At 39.7% G+C, this 16,409-nt stretch overlaps 1 protein-coding gene across 1 annotated transcript in view; it reads left to right on the forward strand.

The window, feature by feature from the left end:
- Positions 1-1,020: 1,020 nt before the first annotated feature.
- LOC136876310 (anoctamin-1) overlaps positions 1,021-16,409 on the forward strand; it is a 277,484-nt gene continuing 262,095 nt past the window's right edge. The window contains exon 1 of the mRNA XM_068228376.1: positions 1,021-1,122. The gene's annotated coding sequence lies outside the window, so the exon portion shown is untranslated. The remainder of the gene's footprint in view (positions 1,123-16,409) is intronic.

The following is a 16,409-nucleotide window of genomic DNA, read 5'->3' on the forward strand; positions in this document are numbered from 1 at the left end:
GTTATATTTTTGCCCGGGTTTCAAATGGACTTGCCAGAGTGAAATATCAACAACAGTCTGCAGGTGCAGAGTTGTTTTATTGCTCAAGGCCTGGCAGTCATTCTATGATTTCTATATTGTGGGTATTAATGCTGATATGCACAGTAAAAATCATTAATTTCAATAATTAATTATATGTGTTCTACATTTTCCTGATTATTTTATAATGAAGGAACCCCCTCCGGGGGAATTTTAGTGGGGGGGGACCTTTGTGATAAAATCGACATGGTGGGGGGGAACCTCCCCCGGCGATTTGGCACCCTGCCCCTGTGGCCTCAGGACTGCTATATACGCTAAAACCGCCCGTTTGAATTTGTCATTTCGTGTGCCGGATAACGTCGCTTTTCGAACACCAGGGGAGGCCTAATCTGGGGGAGATCCTCTTTGCTTGCCTATAAACCATATCCTAACCTATCCAGACCAATGGTTGCATCTCCTCTTAATTCTCCAACGTTGGCAACTCTTGTTTATTATGAGAGTTTAGAGACGTCGTCCTAGCCGCGCTATGTTGGATCTCAAATCTATCTTCCGCGAATTGCTCGCCCAACTTACAATATATAACTTTAAATACACACGACCTCTTTCATATAAATGTTGTATTGCATAAGCGTTGAATGGTTAACAGACGAAGTAAGCCATAGCGATAAAATCTGCGAAAATGAAATGATCCTAAATTCGTCTTTTTTGACAGAAGAGTGAAGAAATTAGTGGCTGATTGCATAAGGTCAGCTGGTAGGCGTGGCAAAATTAGCTGACACTTGTTTGGTTTACAGTAAATAAAGCTAACGATCATGGTAGTTATGATGAGCAATTAATACGTTGATCATGTATATTGTACATGTAAACGAATACAGTTTCGTTTCCAATATGTTATGTTTTCCAGTGCTACTGTAGTGAGGTTTCTCGTCTGTTGGTATTCCCGGTAAAGTCACTTCCTATTATTTTACTGGAATACTGAAATGTCATGTGTGACATGATGTCATAACCAAATATAAACAAGACCCATGTGAAAGAGATTGTCGGCGGTAAATCTATACTGAAGAAATTTTGTAATGCTAATGTAATCTTGCCGTTTTTTCAGTAGTGAGTATTTTTATTTAAAGGATTATTCATTTAAAGAGAGGATTTAAAATTCAATGAAGTACTAGGCCTACTTAAGAAATACATTAGACTATTTCTTTTATTGAGCTAGTAATTAGTTTGGCACGTTAAATGGTGTTAAAAATCATGTAATAAAAATATGCCCGATGATACTCCTGTACTTGTGAAATTGGTAATATGACGGTTAAGAGCATACCTACTTATAAAAGCACGACTATACAAGGTCCATTTAACCACAGTTTTTGAGGAAGATAGTGCTTCTCATTTAACACAACTTACTTTATTTTCAGCAGTTTTTAATATAGGTTAGTCTTCATGATTATGGAATATATTTGATGAAAATATTTAAGCTGTTTTCTTGTTTGTTTTGATGTAAGTTATGTAGGACAGCAGGTTTTTTACACCCTGAGGGTATTATGAGAGAGTGACAGGTATTAAAATAGTCAAGTCACAGCAACATATTAGACTCGAAAATTTTTCAAGGGTAGGCTAGTAAGTGCCAACATTCACTTCATGAACATCTTTGAAACTAAAACTTCATTTTATTAAATAGTTTAGAACTAACACTGTTTATGTAACTGCTCCAGGGGACCAAGTGACCTTTCTGTGAACTTAAAAGCTCTCTCCACTTTTAGTATGAATAAGTTACCACTTTTGCTTGTGAAGATATTTTCTGTGTTCAGAATTTTATTTTTTCGGAATTAGAAATCAAGCTTAACCTCGAGGAGCATTCTGAATGTTGGATCCTGGTAGATTACTAATATGGTTTTTGTATCAGAACAGTACTATGTTATACAGATTATTTGTATTCTTCCTACATAGGCTATTGTATTTCTCATTCATACCATCATTCAGACATCAGATGATATTTTAATGTGCTGCTGTAATAACATTCAAGATTTTAACCAAAAAAAATTCTAAAACAGCATTTTCCCTAATCTTAAACTGGAACCATTACACTCAAGGTGGTGATTTAAGGTAGCAGAAGCCAGCAAGAATGCAGGTTGTGGTGTTACATCTCCACTACACTACACTACACTACACTACACTGGAACCACTACACTGAATGTTAGTGGTCACATATTTAGCAGAAGCCAAGAAGAATGCAGAGGCTGGTGTTATATCTTATGTCAGTGCAAAGCACAAGTCTCTGTGAAATGTCAAGTAAGAAAGCAATTTGTCTACCAGCAAACTATCATTTCTAATTTTACAAGCTGTGAAAGCATAAATCAAATGTTGGAACATACGGTACCGGGCGAGTTAGCCATGCAGTTAAGAGCGCGCAGCTGTGTGCTTGCATCTGTGAGATAGTGGGTTCGAACTTGACTGTCGGCAGCCCTGAAGATAGTTTTTGTTGTTTCCCATTTTCACAGCAGGCAAATGCTGGGGGCTGTACCTTAATTAAGGCCATGGCTACTTCCTTCCCGCTCCTAGCTCTCTCCTATCCCATCGTCGCCACAAGACCTATTTGTGTCAGCGTGACGTAAAGCAAAAAAAAACATATAGCGCTTAATCTATTTCTGATAAAGTACTCTAAGTTAGTTTTGGATTGCTCATACTGTTAGGAAGTCTTCATCATGCAGACCTGTTTGTTGTGCAAAATCAAGATATAACTGGTTTTTCTTAGAAAACAGTGACCGAGCAAGTTGGCCATGTGGTTAGTGGTGTGCAGGTGTGAGCTTGCATTCGGGAGATCGTGGGTTCGAACCCCACTGTCGGCAGCCCTGAAGATGGTTTTTTATAGTACAATACCTTCTTTAAGGCCACGGTCATTTCTTTCCCACTCCTAGCCCTTTCCTATCCCATCGTCGCTATAAGATCTATCTGTGTTGTGTGACGTAAAGCCAGTTGTAAAAAAAAAAAAAAAAAAGAATGTTTCTGAGATTTTTTAATTCAAATTAAAGACAGATGTGTAGCTTAGAAACTTCCAGGTTCCCATTAGAACCCTGTTTGGAGTTTTGCTGGTAAACGGCTAAAGCTGGTGTATGCAGGTTGAAAACTAGGTTCTCTTATTATGTAATAGCTTGGTAATTATTCTGAAATTAGATGATGTGGTTTGATTGAAATTCGGTTGTAATTACATTTTTTATAATGCATACAAATTTAATAGATTGACAAAGTTTGCTTAGTTTAGTTTCTTTTGTTTAACCCCCTGTGGGTGGGGGACACAGACGAAGAATACACCCACAGTATCCCCTGCGTGTCATAAGAGGCGACCAAGGGATGATTATATTAGATCCATGAAACTCCTTGTGATTAGTACCACCACGCGGGGAACACCATGGGTCGCTTTTCCTTGCGTGTAGTACCACTGTGTTAGGTACCAAATAGGTTTGTGATTAGTAGCAAACGAGAACGCGACGGCTTTTACAGTACCTGTTATTAGTAGCACTATATCAGCGACACCATGGGATGATGGAACCCATGGTTCTGCCTTGCCTATGATTAGTATCCACTATATGAGGAACACCACGGGATAGTACAAGTCCCTGTGGTTAGTACACCGATGGTAATGAACACCATAGGTTTGCGTTGCCTGTCAGTAGCGCCGCAATGTGTGAAACACAGTAGGTCTGTAATACATGTGTGAATTTCATTACCTGTGAGTAGTACCATAATGTGTGGAATACCGCGAGTCAGCGCTACTCTTGATTAGTACCGCAACATGACAGATACCATGGTTCTACTTTTCTAGCGATAAGTACCATTATGAGGGGCCGATGACTAGGATTTCGGAATCCTTTCGACTACAAGTATCATCGATTCAGTATCGTGCTATAGAAGCAGTCCCTTGGTTAGTAATACTATTGTTTTATGCCAGCTTTTGTGCATGCGAGGTCCTGTGGGTCAGTTCCACTGATCGTTTTAAATTCAAATCCATCCAACCATTCATTCATTCTCCGTCCTCATGTTTTGAATTGTGGTCAGTGGAGTATTTTGGGTTTTTTAATTTGTTATTTCATTTCGTATCATTAGGGGCCTATGACCTAGATGTTAGGCCCCTTTAAACAACAAGCATCAATTATCATCATCATTTCTTTTGTTTTTCTACCAGATTTATGTAGCACTAAAATAGGTTTTCAGCAAACGTAGGATAGGATGATAGCAACTATAAAAAAACCAAATCAAACCCCATGGCACTACAGCCCTTGAAGGGCCTTGGCCTACCAAGCGACCGCTGCTCAGCCCGAAGGCCTGCAGATTATGAGGTGTCGTGTGGTCAGCACGACGAATCCTCTCGGCCGTTATTCTTGGCTTTCTAGACTGGGGCCGCTATCTCACCATCAGATAGCTGCTCAATTCCAATCACGTAGGCTGAGTGGACCTCGAACCAGCCCTCAGGTCCAGGTAAAAATCCCTGACCTGGCCGGGAATCAAACCCGAGGCCTCCGGGTAAGAGGCAGGCACGCTACCCCTACACCACGGGGCCGGCAATGATAGCAACTATGGCCTTAATAAATAATAATGTTATTGGGTTTAACGGCCTACTAACTACTTTTTAAAGGTTTTTGGAGACGCCGAGGTACCGGAATTTAGTCCTGCAGGAGTTCTTTTACAAGTCGGTAAATCTACGGACATGAGGCTGACGTATTTGAGCTCCTTCAAATACCACTGGACTGAGCCAGGATCAAACCTGCTAAGTTGGGGTCAGAAGGCTGGGCTGGGTGTTAAGCATTTCTCTGGTGTGAAAATTGGAAACCACTGAAGGCCATCTTCAGGGCTGCCAGTCGTGGCGTTGGCGGTCACCCTCGTCCAAATGCAAGCTAGCTTACAGCTACACAACCTGTACGGTACCATGTAGCCAACTCTCTCAGTCCCAGAAATTTTTAGCAGGATTTATTTATTTATTTACTCAAGTTAGAAGCGGTAACATATAATGCAGTAAAGGTATGTTACTATTATACAATTGAAAAATAAGTAGGTAAAATATCTCAGATTAGATGATCTTCAGCCAGAAATGGGCCACTTTCATACTAACACAGCCTACCATTAACTGTTGCATTGTGCAAGAGTACAGGCTCAATTCACAGGTACGCAGGTGTATCATTGTTTGTCTCTCCCCACATTCGCAGGTATCCCCATTTATGTAAATTAACTCTACATCTCCCCACACCACTCCAAATTCTGTTGAGTGATCGCAGATTTCGCAGTTGGTCCCGTGGCTTGCAGGAAGGCTTTCTTTGACCTTCATCCACTCTGGTGGTATAGTGGATTGCCAGAGCTGTGTCCTGACTACCACAGGTTTTGCAATGAGCAATGTTGTTGTCCACACAAAGCCTTTCCTTGATTAGAGCCATTTCCTTGCAGGTTGGTGACCGAAGTGATGGTGTTTCATGGGATAAGAGTACTGTGGTTAGGTGAATAGTATGGCTTTGTGAAGTTTTCTTTCCCTTGAACTATCCTCGGCACTCGCCAAACCAGTTGAATGTAGGTATTTTAGGTAAAGGAGATCTTTCCCAGTTGGTGAGTCACCTAAATGAATTCCATCATTTGATCCATTTTACCAAGGAACTGGAATTGAATGGAAATTTCTGTACTGCAGAGGTAAAGAATTGTAACTAAATTTTTAGTGATTTTGAGGTTTTGGTATCATAAGAATTGTTAGAACGAAATCTGTTTGAAGGCATTCAGTAGTACCTCACATAAAACATAAACAATTGTAATTATACAAATGATGTTAAAGATAAATAAAGTAAGTGAAATAATAAGGTAATAAATTGCTGAATGTAAAAATGTTCCGACTATGTGCCAAGAATAAGAATGTAATTGAATTTTGTAGATACCGTTACTTTTTTTCTCTTCAGAAAAATATGACTCCTCAGATTCAATTCAAAGTATGGTATACTTTATTTCCAGTACCTGTATTTATATAGAATTGGGCGAATCACAAAAACTGTGCTTATATATATACATCACAAGTTAAACTGACATAACATAACACTACTTATACAGAGATGCCATCTATTATGGATTGTTCATAATTATTACGGATTTCAGCTCAGGATTACGTCATTATGGTCAAAGGGGAAATTATTATGGAAAAGTGACATTGTCATGAAAAAAATTCTATGGTAAAAAGGAAAAAAGGAAAAATGTCCAGTCCTTTCGAGCATTATTGCTCAACACGCCATGTTCCACTGCATGTGAGTTGGCAACATTACTTATTCGATCGTTACTGCCTTTTGCCACCAGGCCAATGACCTAGATGTTAAGGCACCTTTAAACAACAAGCATCATCATCTTCAACCTATCTGTGAGCATTTTGAAATTCATTGTGAATGAAGGAACTCTGCTCTTCTCTTCTGTAAAATCATAAGTAATGTTGTAATGTTGTATTTGCAGTATTAAGTGTACCTGGTAGTAACTCTCCCATAGGAAAAGTTTTCAGTGTTGGTAGGAAAAATATTAAGCACAGTTACACTGGAATCGCTTATGGTTCAGAAAACGAAAATGTCATAATGATGGGAAGGATACTTCAAGAAATCCTACTCCGAAAAACAGCTGCTGGGTGTGAAACAAGCTACAAAGAATATTTTATCACTGAACTGATAGGTAATGTGCAAATTTTGTTGTGTAATATGATACACAAACAGAATTTTTTTCATTATTTTCCTATTGGTTAGCGACAGTATGCTACACATGACTTATTCTTGGTTCCCATGTTATGCAGTGTTGGCGATTGTTGTGGATCAAAGCGGTATTTATTTTGAAGCGAGTCACTTAGAGGATTTTAGAGGTGGTAGTAATGCTTATTTCTTCAATATATACGACTCCCAGGAAGCATAGTGCAATTATAGCATTATCTGAAAATATTTCTATGACACAAAGAGAGTTTGAAGATACTAAATTTGGTGTCGGTGTAGGCACCATAAATAGAATGATTCAGCAGTATAAAAAACTGAATCAGTTTCACTGAAGAAAATGAGGAACTATGGCAGAAAAAAGGAAAACAACTCCAACTGATGACCGTTTCCTCCTTAGGAAAAGTAAATTAAACTATAGGCTAACTTCTGTGGACTTGGCACGTCAATTGGGTGAAAGGTAGGTGAATCTGCGCATTTCTAATGTTCGCCGTAGACTTCTGTTAGCTGGAAGGAAAGCCTGCAAACCTGTAAAGGAACACCTTCTAACAGGAGAAGTGCGCAAGAAGCGTCTTTATTGGACATGTAGTCATCAAGACTGGACAGTGGAACACTGGAAGACAGTTCTTTTCTCGGTTGAGAGTTATTTTCAAGTTCAGGGGCAGAGGGTTCAGTGTATGCACGGAGCGAATACTGAGGCAACAACTTCACATCATTTGTAACAGACCATAAAACACCCTGTACAGAAGATGTTTTGTGGGTGTTTCACACATGTAGGATTGGGACCTTTAGTACCAGTTGAAGGGGTGATGAATTCTGACCAGTACATCTGAATACTGCAAAGAAGAGTTGTTCCGGAGCTGCAGAAGAGGTGACAGAATTTTTCAGCAAGATCTGGCTCCTTGCCATACTTCGAAGAAAGTGAAAAAAAACATTTCAGTGAGAACAATATTCATGTTTTAGAGTGGCCAGGGAACTCTCCTGACATAAATCTCATAGAAAACTTGTGGGCTATTTGCAAAAGAGACTCGCAAAATTTGGCTGTTTCACCAAAGCGCATGGTAGAGTCTCTAATTAAAGTTTGGTTTCACGATGAACTGAAAAATATGTGCTCAAAGCTTGTGGAATCAATGCCAAATCATGTGAAAGTATTTATAAAACACAAAGGAAATGTAAATAAATGAAAAATGTGTACTTCATTGCCGCGTTTCGATTAATTTGCATGGGACTGTACTAGTACGTAAGCCTGTCTTCGACAGTCGAAATTACTATCTATAATGTAATTGGAAATTCTAAATGGACTATTAATATATCTTATGAATACTTTCCACTTTCCAGGTTTTATATGGAATTCAAACGGAATCAAAACAGCAGTGGCGTATGCTGGGATCAAGACGTGGGCTACCCCAGCCTTTTCAACAGTTGGTTTAGTGAACGCCAAGTCTTTAAGCGTTTTAGCCACTGGAGTAGCTTGCTGTGTTGTCAGAGCTGTTTCACTAGCTATTGCCTAGGCCTCTGCCACTACCAACACTCAACGCCTGATCAGTGGAAATTGAAGCAGTGTGTTTAGCAAATTAAAGCCTGGCTTTGTGGCTAAATGAATAGAATGCTTGCCTTTGGTCCAATGGCCTCGGTTCAATTCTTGGGATCAACCACCTCGTACAGGGGGAGAGGTGATACTCCCACGTGGTGCGTCCCAGGTGGCGGATAGGGGGGTCCTAACTGGCTTGCCGGCAGACTTGAGGGAAATAAAATACCTCTCGCGGACCAAACACACAACCCCCTGAGGGTGGGGGACGCACATGTAGAATACACCCGCGGTATCCCCTGCCTGTCGTGAGAGGCGACTAAAAGGGGCGACCGAGGGATGATTGAATTAGAACCATGAAACTACTTTTGATTCGTACCATCACGCGGGGAACACCATAGGTTGCCTGTACTTGCAAGTAGTACTACTATATTAGGTACGAAATAGGTTTGTGATTAGTAGGAGTATAGAGCCTGGCCTGGGGGTTTTCCAGTACTCGTGCGTCATACCCATGTGAGCAACACCACGGATCTGGGCGTTGCCTGTGAGTTGTACCACTATATGAGCGACACCGTGGGTCTGCGTTGCCTGTGATTAGTACCCACCATGTGAGGAACACCACGGGGCCCGTGGGACCGGCACCCGTGACTAGTACACTTCGGTGAGGAAACTCATCGGTTTGCGTTGGCTATGAGTGGCACCATTGTGTGGGAAACACCATAGGTCTGCGTTACCTGTACGAAGTACAATACTTGTGAGAAGTACCATCTTGTGTGGAACACCGTGAGTCTTTGCTACTTTTGATTAGTACCCCAACATGACAAATACCATGGTTCTACTTTACTCGCGACATGTACCATTCTGTGGGGCCTTAGACATGGATTTTGCACCCCTTTAGGCATCAAGCATCATTATGCTTTATGAGTGGTCCCTTGGTCAGTAATACCTTTATTTACGATCTTTTTTTGAATCTGATCCACTGTTTTTGTTTGTTTTGTTTTGTTTTTTGTTGGGTTCATGTCCATCCATTCATTCTTCATGACATTTTTTATTTTATTTTGGTCAGTGGATTAATTTGAACTTTTTGTTATTTCATTTCGTACCATTAGGGGCCGATGACCTCGATGTTAGGCCCCTTTAAACAACAAGCATCATCATCATCACCCACCTCGTACTCTGAATTCCCGTGAATTGGGGATTTAATGTTTATGACGTCTTCACCATTCATTTCATCCTCATTGGGTCACCACCAAGCCTTTCCAGAGGCTATGCACTATTATTATTATTATTATTATTATTATTATTATTATAATCAAATTAAAATGTAGAATTTTATAGCATTACCTGCGGTCGTGCATGTCGTTCAATGGTTTATTAGCTTCCTCGGTAGACTCATTGGCTGAACAGTCAGCGTACTGGCCTTCGGTTCAGAGGGTCCCGGGTTCGATTCCCGGCCGGGTCGGGGATTTTAACCTTAATTGGTTAATTCCAATGGCACGGGGGCTGGGTGTATGTGTTGTCTTCATCATCATTTCATCCTCATCACGATGCGCAGGTCGCCTACGGGAGTCAAATAGAAAGACCTGCATCTGGCGAGCCGAACCCTTCCTGGGGTATCCTGGCACTAAAAGCCATACGACATTTCATTTTTCCTCAGTAGATTGGTGGTAGTGTCCGTCTCATGATCACGGGTTCAATTCCAAACAACAAAAGAGAACACTAACCCTAAAAGATTGTGTGTTTCATTTTAATACATCTACCTATAAAAAGAAAACTATATTACTCCTATAACAGCAGCCCTGGTGTCTTCCTATAAGGATGTAGAAGTAGACAGGAGTGAAATACCAGCACTCTGTTATCTATATAATTAAGTCAGAAGTATGAGGTCAGGAAGTATATACGATGAGGAAGAAATGGTTGTTTGGAATCGAACCCGTAATCAAGGGTCGGACACCAACACTGATCTACTGAGGAAGATAACAAACCAGTGAACGATGGGTACGACCATTGGTAAAGAATTAAAAATGTACATTCAATTTTATAATAATAATAATAATAATAATAATAATAATAATAATAATAGGCTAATAATAATTGTTCTGGGGATTCTGTGGAACGCAGAGGTGAAAGAAGGCGCGGACATGAATGGGTGGACAGTCAGAAGATTAATTTAAAACTTTAAAATTAGAGCTATATTTCTTTCTCTTCTTTTTTTTTTCCAAACTTTGAACACTTACACTTTGCTGAACAAGTAACAATAGATCAGATAAAACTCTAGCTCGAGAGCTTGCGTAACAGAATTAGAGAAAACAACAATTTACAACATGAGCCAGAAGCTCCTTAATTACAACTTTTACATGAGCACAACTGCTCCCATTATTAACAAACAGTCAAGGAGATGGGTCTCCCAATTTCTTTTACATCAACAGGGAGAGCGTTATTGCTTTATCCATTTACACTTAGAAATCTATTTTCAAAAATTTCCAGGTCTATCAAAAGCACAACCTACATTTTACATAATCAAACAGTATTCACTGTCTTAAATGCTCAACAGTCTGATATCTTTACATGTAAAGATTGCAATAGAATTTAACAGGGGTAGCGAGTACCCATTCTACAAGGCCTTTGTTAAAAACAAAAAGTTAAAGTTACTGGCCCAAAAATGAAAATGGTGAGGAGGCGGACAATTGCGCTCCTTGAAAATTTAAATGGAATGCTTAAAACCCTATTTGGGCTTCTGGCCCGACATTGCAGAGGCTAAGTCTATACTACGGAGGTGACTAGATGTAGAAAAACATTTTATTTACAGAAATGACAAGATAGAAAAGGTTACAAAATCATAGTCACCTCAAAAACAAATTGTGAGAGAATACGAGAGGGTACCTTACTCTCTATTCCCTGATTTTGGTTAAGTTCTTTCGGCTTGTTTGAAATTTACATTTTGAGTTTGAAATTTACATTTTAGAAAAAAAAAAAGTTAAATTACTAAAGATTTGAAACCTTCCTCTCAAGCTAGCTTTGAAAGAGTATCAGATTTTAAACAGGATCTGCCATTACCTTGACCTGGTGGACCTCCCGAAGATGGATGAGGTGACCCACCGTTATGAACACACACTTAGACTGGAGTGATTGCAAAGACAACAACCTGGTCCGAAAATGTGCCAACTTTTATAGCCGAGGGGAAAATTCCAGAAAACTCTGGGCTAAGGCCCTGACACACCCCCAATTTTCATTGGATAATCAAATAAATACTGGAAGATTCTGATTGGCAGAGAAATAAATATACAACATTTTTCATTGGCCAACATCTTAAGTTGGCGGGAAGAGATAGAAGTTACAAGTAACTTATTATTTATTATTACTTATTATTTACTTAAAGAGATAGAAGTGTTGTAAACTTTAGAACACCAAAAACAAGGTATAAGCAATTCAGTTTAGGAAACATTAACATACAAAATTTATCTTGAATTTTAATAGTTCATCTTCATCCCAGAGGGCACGATATCAGTTTATAGTAACGACATCTGTTGAGAAATGTCCAAACTTCTTGTAGTAGTTGTTTTTACAGTTTACTTCACGGAGAGCCTTATCCAGTGCGCTTAATTTAAATGTATGGGGTGGGTGTACTTCCGGTACAGACCTCCTCCCCCACTAAAAGTCTTCCTCAGGTGACACAGTTTAGAAAATTTTCTTTTTATTAAAATTTGTTGTAGTTTATAGTCAGAAAATTTCTTTATGAAAGTTCATTTGGAAGTAATTATGTAGTAAAGAAGTCTTGAAGTTTTCCTGAAGTCGTAGAAGTCCGGGAGCTACAGTTCAAATCTGACGGCAAGTGCGGCCGCCACTGCCAATACCCGGGTGGGGTCCCCCGGACCCCCAAAGTACCCTCAGATATCTCTCTCCCGCTACCTTGAGAGGGGTAGCCATGGTGATGGTTGCCACAGACCAGATATTGAAGCACTGCCCCATGATGAAGTAGGCGGTTGTAGTACCGCACCTCAGCCCTTGCCGGTAAAGATTGTGCTCAAGTTCGCCGTAATGAAGGAGACTGGGCCAGAACGGGGTGGGCCCTTACCCCCTGCCAGCATCACTTGCGAGTTGTTATGAACTGGCCGCAGATGATAAAGAGGGCACTGAAACAATAATTTACTGGGGGACAGTGCTTGTTTTTATGGAGAGAGAGAATTTTGTTTATATTTAAACTGCAGGTTCAGATGTGGCAGGCGGCATCAAGGATGGGTGTGTGAAATGCAGGCTCAGTTTTGGATGTGGGGAAAGGTAATGGCAGACAGGCAACAGAAGAAAAGCAAATTTTGACCGGAGGGGAAGGTTTTTTTACAGGATGATATACAGCAACAAGGTAATAAACATAGATGCATATGAGCGGGGCACAAGGCCTCCCCATACTACTTACAAAATAATATTTTTAAGTTTAAGAAATATAACTACTTCCTCACTGCCATAACTTTGTGGCCTATACTGCAAAATAAGAGATTTCATACAGGTTTTATTTGAGACAGATGAACCCTAAACATCCTCTCAGTGGCTGGGTTGCTCACCAAAAGTGTGACCGGAGTTAAGAAATTCTTTGTGGATGTCTGATAATATCCTCATCAACAGACCCAATATACAAGCAAATGCAGCAGAAAAAGTACAGGGATTATGTCGGGTCTGTTGAGGAGATATTATCAGACATCCACAAAGATTTTGGAAATTAATTAATTGCAAATCAAAATCTAGGCGGCTACCCTCTATGATGATTAATGAAGACAACAAAATTAGCTCACTGAAAGAAATTCTGGATAATTTTGCTGACACTTTCAAAAAATTCCATCCACCCAGTGTTCCCTGTAATTCTCACACCGAACAATTCAGGGAAATTAATTTATCATCAGTGGGAACTTCGAATCAGAAGTCTGCAACATCTTGAAGTTGATGGATACGAAGAAGTCATGTGGTCCAGATCACATTCCAGGAATTGTGTTACGTGAGTGTGCTGAGGAGCTGGCAACCCCACTAGCCACAATAATCAACTGGTCACTTCGTACAGGCAATTTCCCATCCGAATGGAAGAAAGGATATGTTATTCCAGTCTTTAAGAAAGGTGACAGATCTTTATTTGTCAAATACAGACCAGTAGTTCTTCTTTCACTCATTTCCAAAGTAGCGGAAAGAGTCTTGTACAAAGCCTTGTACAGTGCAGTCAGTGGTTTAATTAATATTAACCAGCATGGTTTTGTCCAGAAACGCTCAACTACCACCAATCTTGCTGTGTACTCCCACTTCATATCTAGCGCTCTGGACAATTGCAGGCAGGTTGATGCTGTGTACACAGACTTTTCCAAGGCTTTCAACTCTGTGCAGCATAATGCTCTTCTGACTAAATTGTCAGCATATGGCATTCATGGAAGCATGCTTGAATGGTTTAAATGCCATCTTTACAACAGGAGGTATTCAGTAAAATACGAGGGTATCATTTTTCGTCCTTATCAGCCCATGTCTGGCATTCCACAAGGTTCACTACTGGGACCTTTGTGTTTCCTTCTATTTGTTAATGATCTGCCATCACAAATCCATTCGAGCAACTACCTGCTCTATGCTGATGACCTTAAACTCTACAGGGTAATTGAAAAGATGAGTGACTGTGAATTGTTACAGTCTGATATAAATAATATTAGTGATTGGTGCAAAAAGTGGCATTTAACCCTAAATATTTCAAAGTGCAGTGCAATATCCTTCACAAGAAAATTGCAAGTCAGTGTATTCAATTATCATATAAAGGATGAAGAAGTGAAGCGTGTTAATAAAATTAACGATCTTGATATTATTTTTAGCAATCAAAATGGTCTGTCTTTCAATGAGCATGTGTTAAATATCGTTAACAAGGCATTTAAAACGTTAGGCTTCCTCAAAAGAAATTGCAAGAGTTTTAAATCTGTTGTCACATTGAAAACCCTGTATTTCTCTTTTATACGACCTCGTCTAGAGTACTGCTCTGAAGTGTGGATCCCCTCACAGCAATACTTAGTTAATGCCTTAGAGCGTCAGATCAGATTCTCAAAATGGGCCAGTAAAAAATGTTTGGGTATCAAGCTTTCATACACGCACGTTTCATACACAAATGTATCGGTAATTTCCTTGACTGTCCCAATTTACTCCAGTTTCTACCAATTCATGTTCCTTTCCGCAACATCCGACAGGGTGTCACCTTTCACTTACCCAGGTGCAGAATGGAATCGCACAGGAACTCTTGGTTTATGCAGGCCCTAAGATCCCTGAACAAAATTAGCGGGATGATGAATATATTTCACTTGCCAGCTAGTGAAATTTGTAGGCATCTTATGGACGCTTGATAGACAGTGCGTTCCTTGTATCTTGTTCTGTGCATTTGGTAAATGAAAGTTATACTTCTTTCCTTCAGTCATTTCAAATGTATGAGCACTTTTCCGTTTTCATTTCATCCTTATATGTTTTGTAAATATATATATACTAGCTGATGTACCCGTGCTTCACTACGGGATTCTCAGAAAGACTGACTTTGTGGTTTTCCTAACCTGAAATCAACATAGGTCATTACAAAAACGTAAGTATGAATGTAGCAATCAAAAGCAATGCTATCATATAAAATACTCGATCAAATGGAAAGCCGCACATTTTATTACTTTTAACGAACAGTGCTGCGGTTAGATTGCGGTGCCAATCTAATAGTCCAAAGTTCCAGAGCTGGGATGACCAGGCCGCAGATTGCCATGAACACTCATCTGCCATTATTCCGCTAAATATGCACACTGTTCATTCCAATCAGTGCCTCAGAGTAGGGATTGAATAGCCTGAATGCTATGATGATCCAGTGTGTTACGTACCAGTAGTATCAGAAAATTTATAAACCAGGGGAATGGCATGCTAAAGAAGAAAGTTACCTAACTTCCCAGCTACTTACCATCAATATTCAGACAGGCTGTTACACTCTGTACGACTGGGCGAGTTGACCGTGTGGTTAGCGGTGCGCAGCTGTGAGCTTGCATCCGAGAGATAGTGGATTCGAACCCCATTTTCGGCAGCGCTGAAGATGGTATTCCGTGGTTTCCCACTTTCACACCAGTCAAATGCTGGGCCTATATCTTAATTAAGGCCTAAGGCACTCCTAGCCCTTTCCTATCCCATCGTCGCCATAAAACCTATCTATGTCGGTGAAACGTAAATCAAATTAAAAAATACTCTGTACGCAGCAGTAATCTTATCTACCGGAGATGAGGGGCAACAGAAGACACAAAGCACATCACGACAAACAATGGTCAATGTAATGTTATTGTTGATCAATGTTATGAGCTTTCTATATTGTAGGCCTTCACATTTAGTTTTCTTTCGACTCTGTGATTTGTAAAATATTTTATACCATAAACTGTAGTTTCTTACCCTCCGACTTTACATACCGATTTTCATTAAATACTGTTTACCCATTTTCTCGTTACTCGGCGCTGATATGGACTTAGTAACAAAAATCCACATTCATGAATATCTTTGTGATCATAGCCAGTACGGTAACAATGTATAAGACATTAGAAATTTAATACTAAATAACCTTAGTTATGTAGCATTCATCGATTACACCTCTAATAAGAAATATTTGAGAATTACATTTTAGGCCTTCCCCTAAACTACCATTTCACTCAGCGTGAATAAAATAATTTACAGCCTAGACTATAGTGACTTATTTCCTGACTTTGCATACCGATTTTCATCAGGATAGGACTACTAATAACAACATTTGAGAATTAAATTTTAGGCCTTCCCCTAAACTACCATTTTTCTCAGCGTGAACACAATTATTGATAGCCTAGATTGTAGCAACTTATTCCCCGACTTTGCATACCCATTTTCTGTAAAATACAACCACTAATAACATAAATAGTTGAGAATTCAATTTTAGGCCTTCCCCTAAACTACCATTTCACTCAGCGTGAGTAAAATGATTTATAGCCTAGATTGTAGAGGCTCATCCCCCGACTTCACATACCGATTTTCATTAGACCACTAATAACATAAATAGTTGAGAATTCAATTTTAGGCCTTCCCCTAAACTACCATTTCACTCAGCGTGAGCAAAATGATTTATAGCCTAGATTGTAGAGGCTCATCCCCCGACCTCGCATACCGAT

This window comes from Anabrus simplex, chromosome 6 (assembly GCF_040414725.1).
Source record: "Anabrus simplex isolate iqAnaSimp1 chromosome 6, ASM4041472v1, whole genome shotgun sequence".
NCBI lineage: Eukaryota > Metazoa > Arthropoda > Insecta > Orthoptera > Tettigoniidae > Anabrus > Anabrus simplex.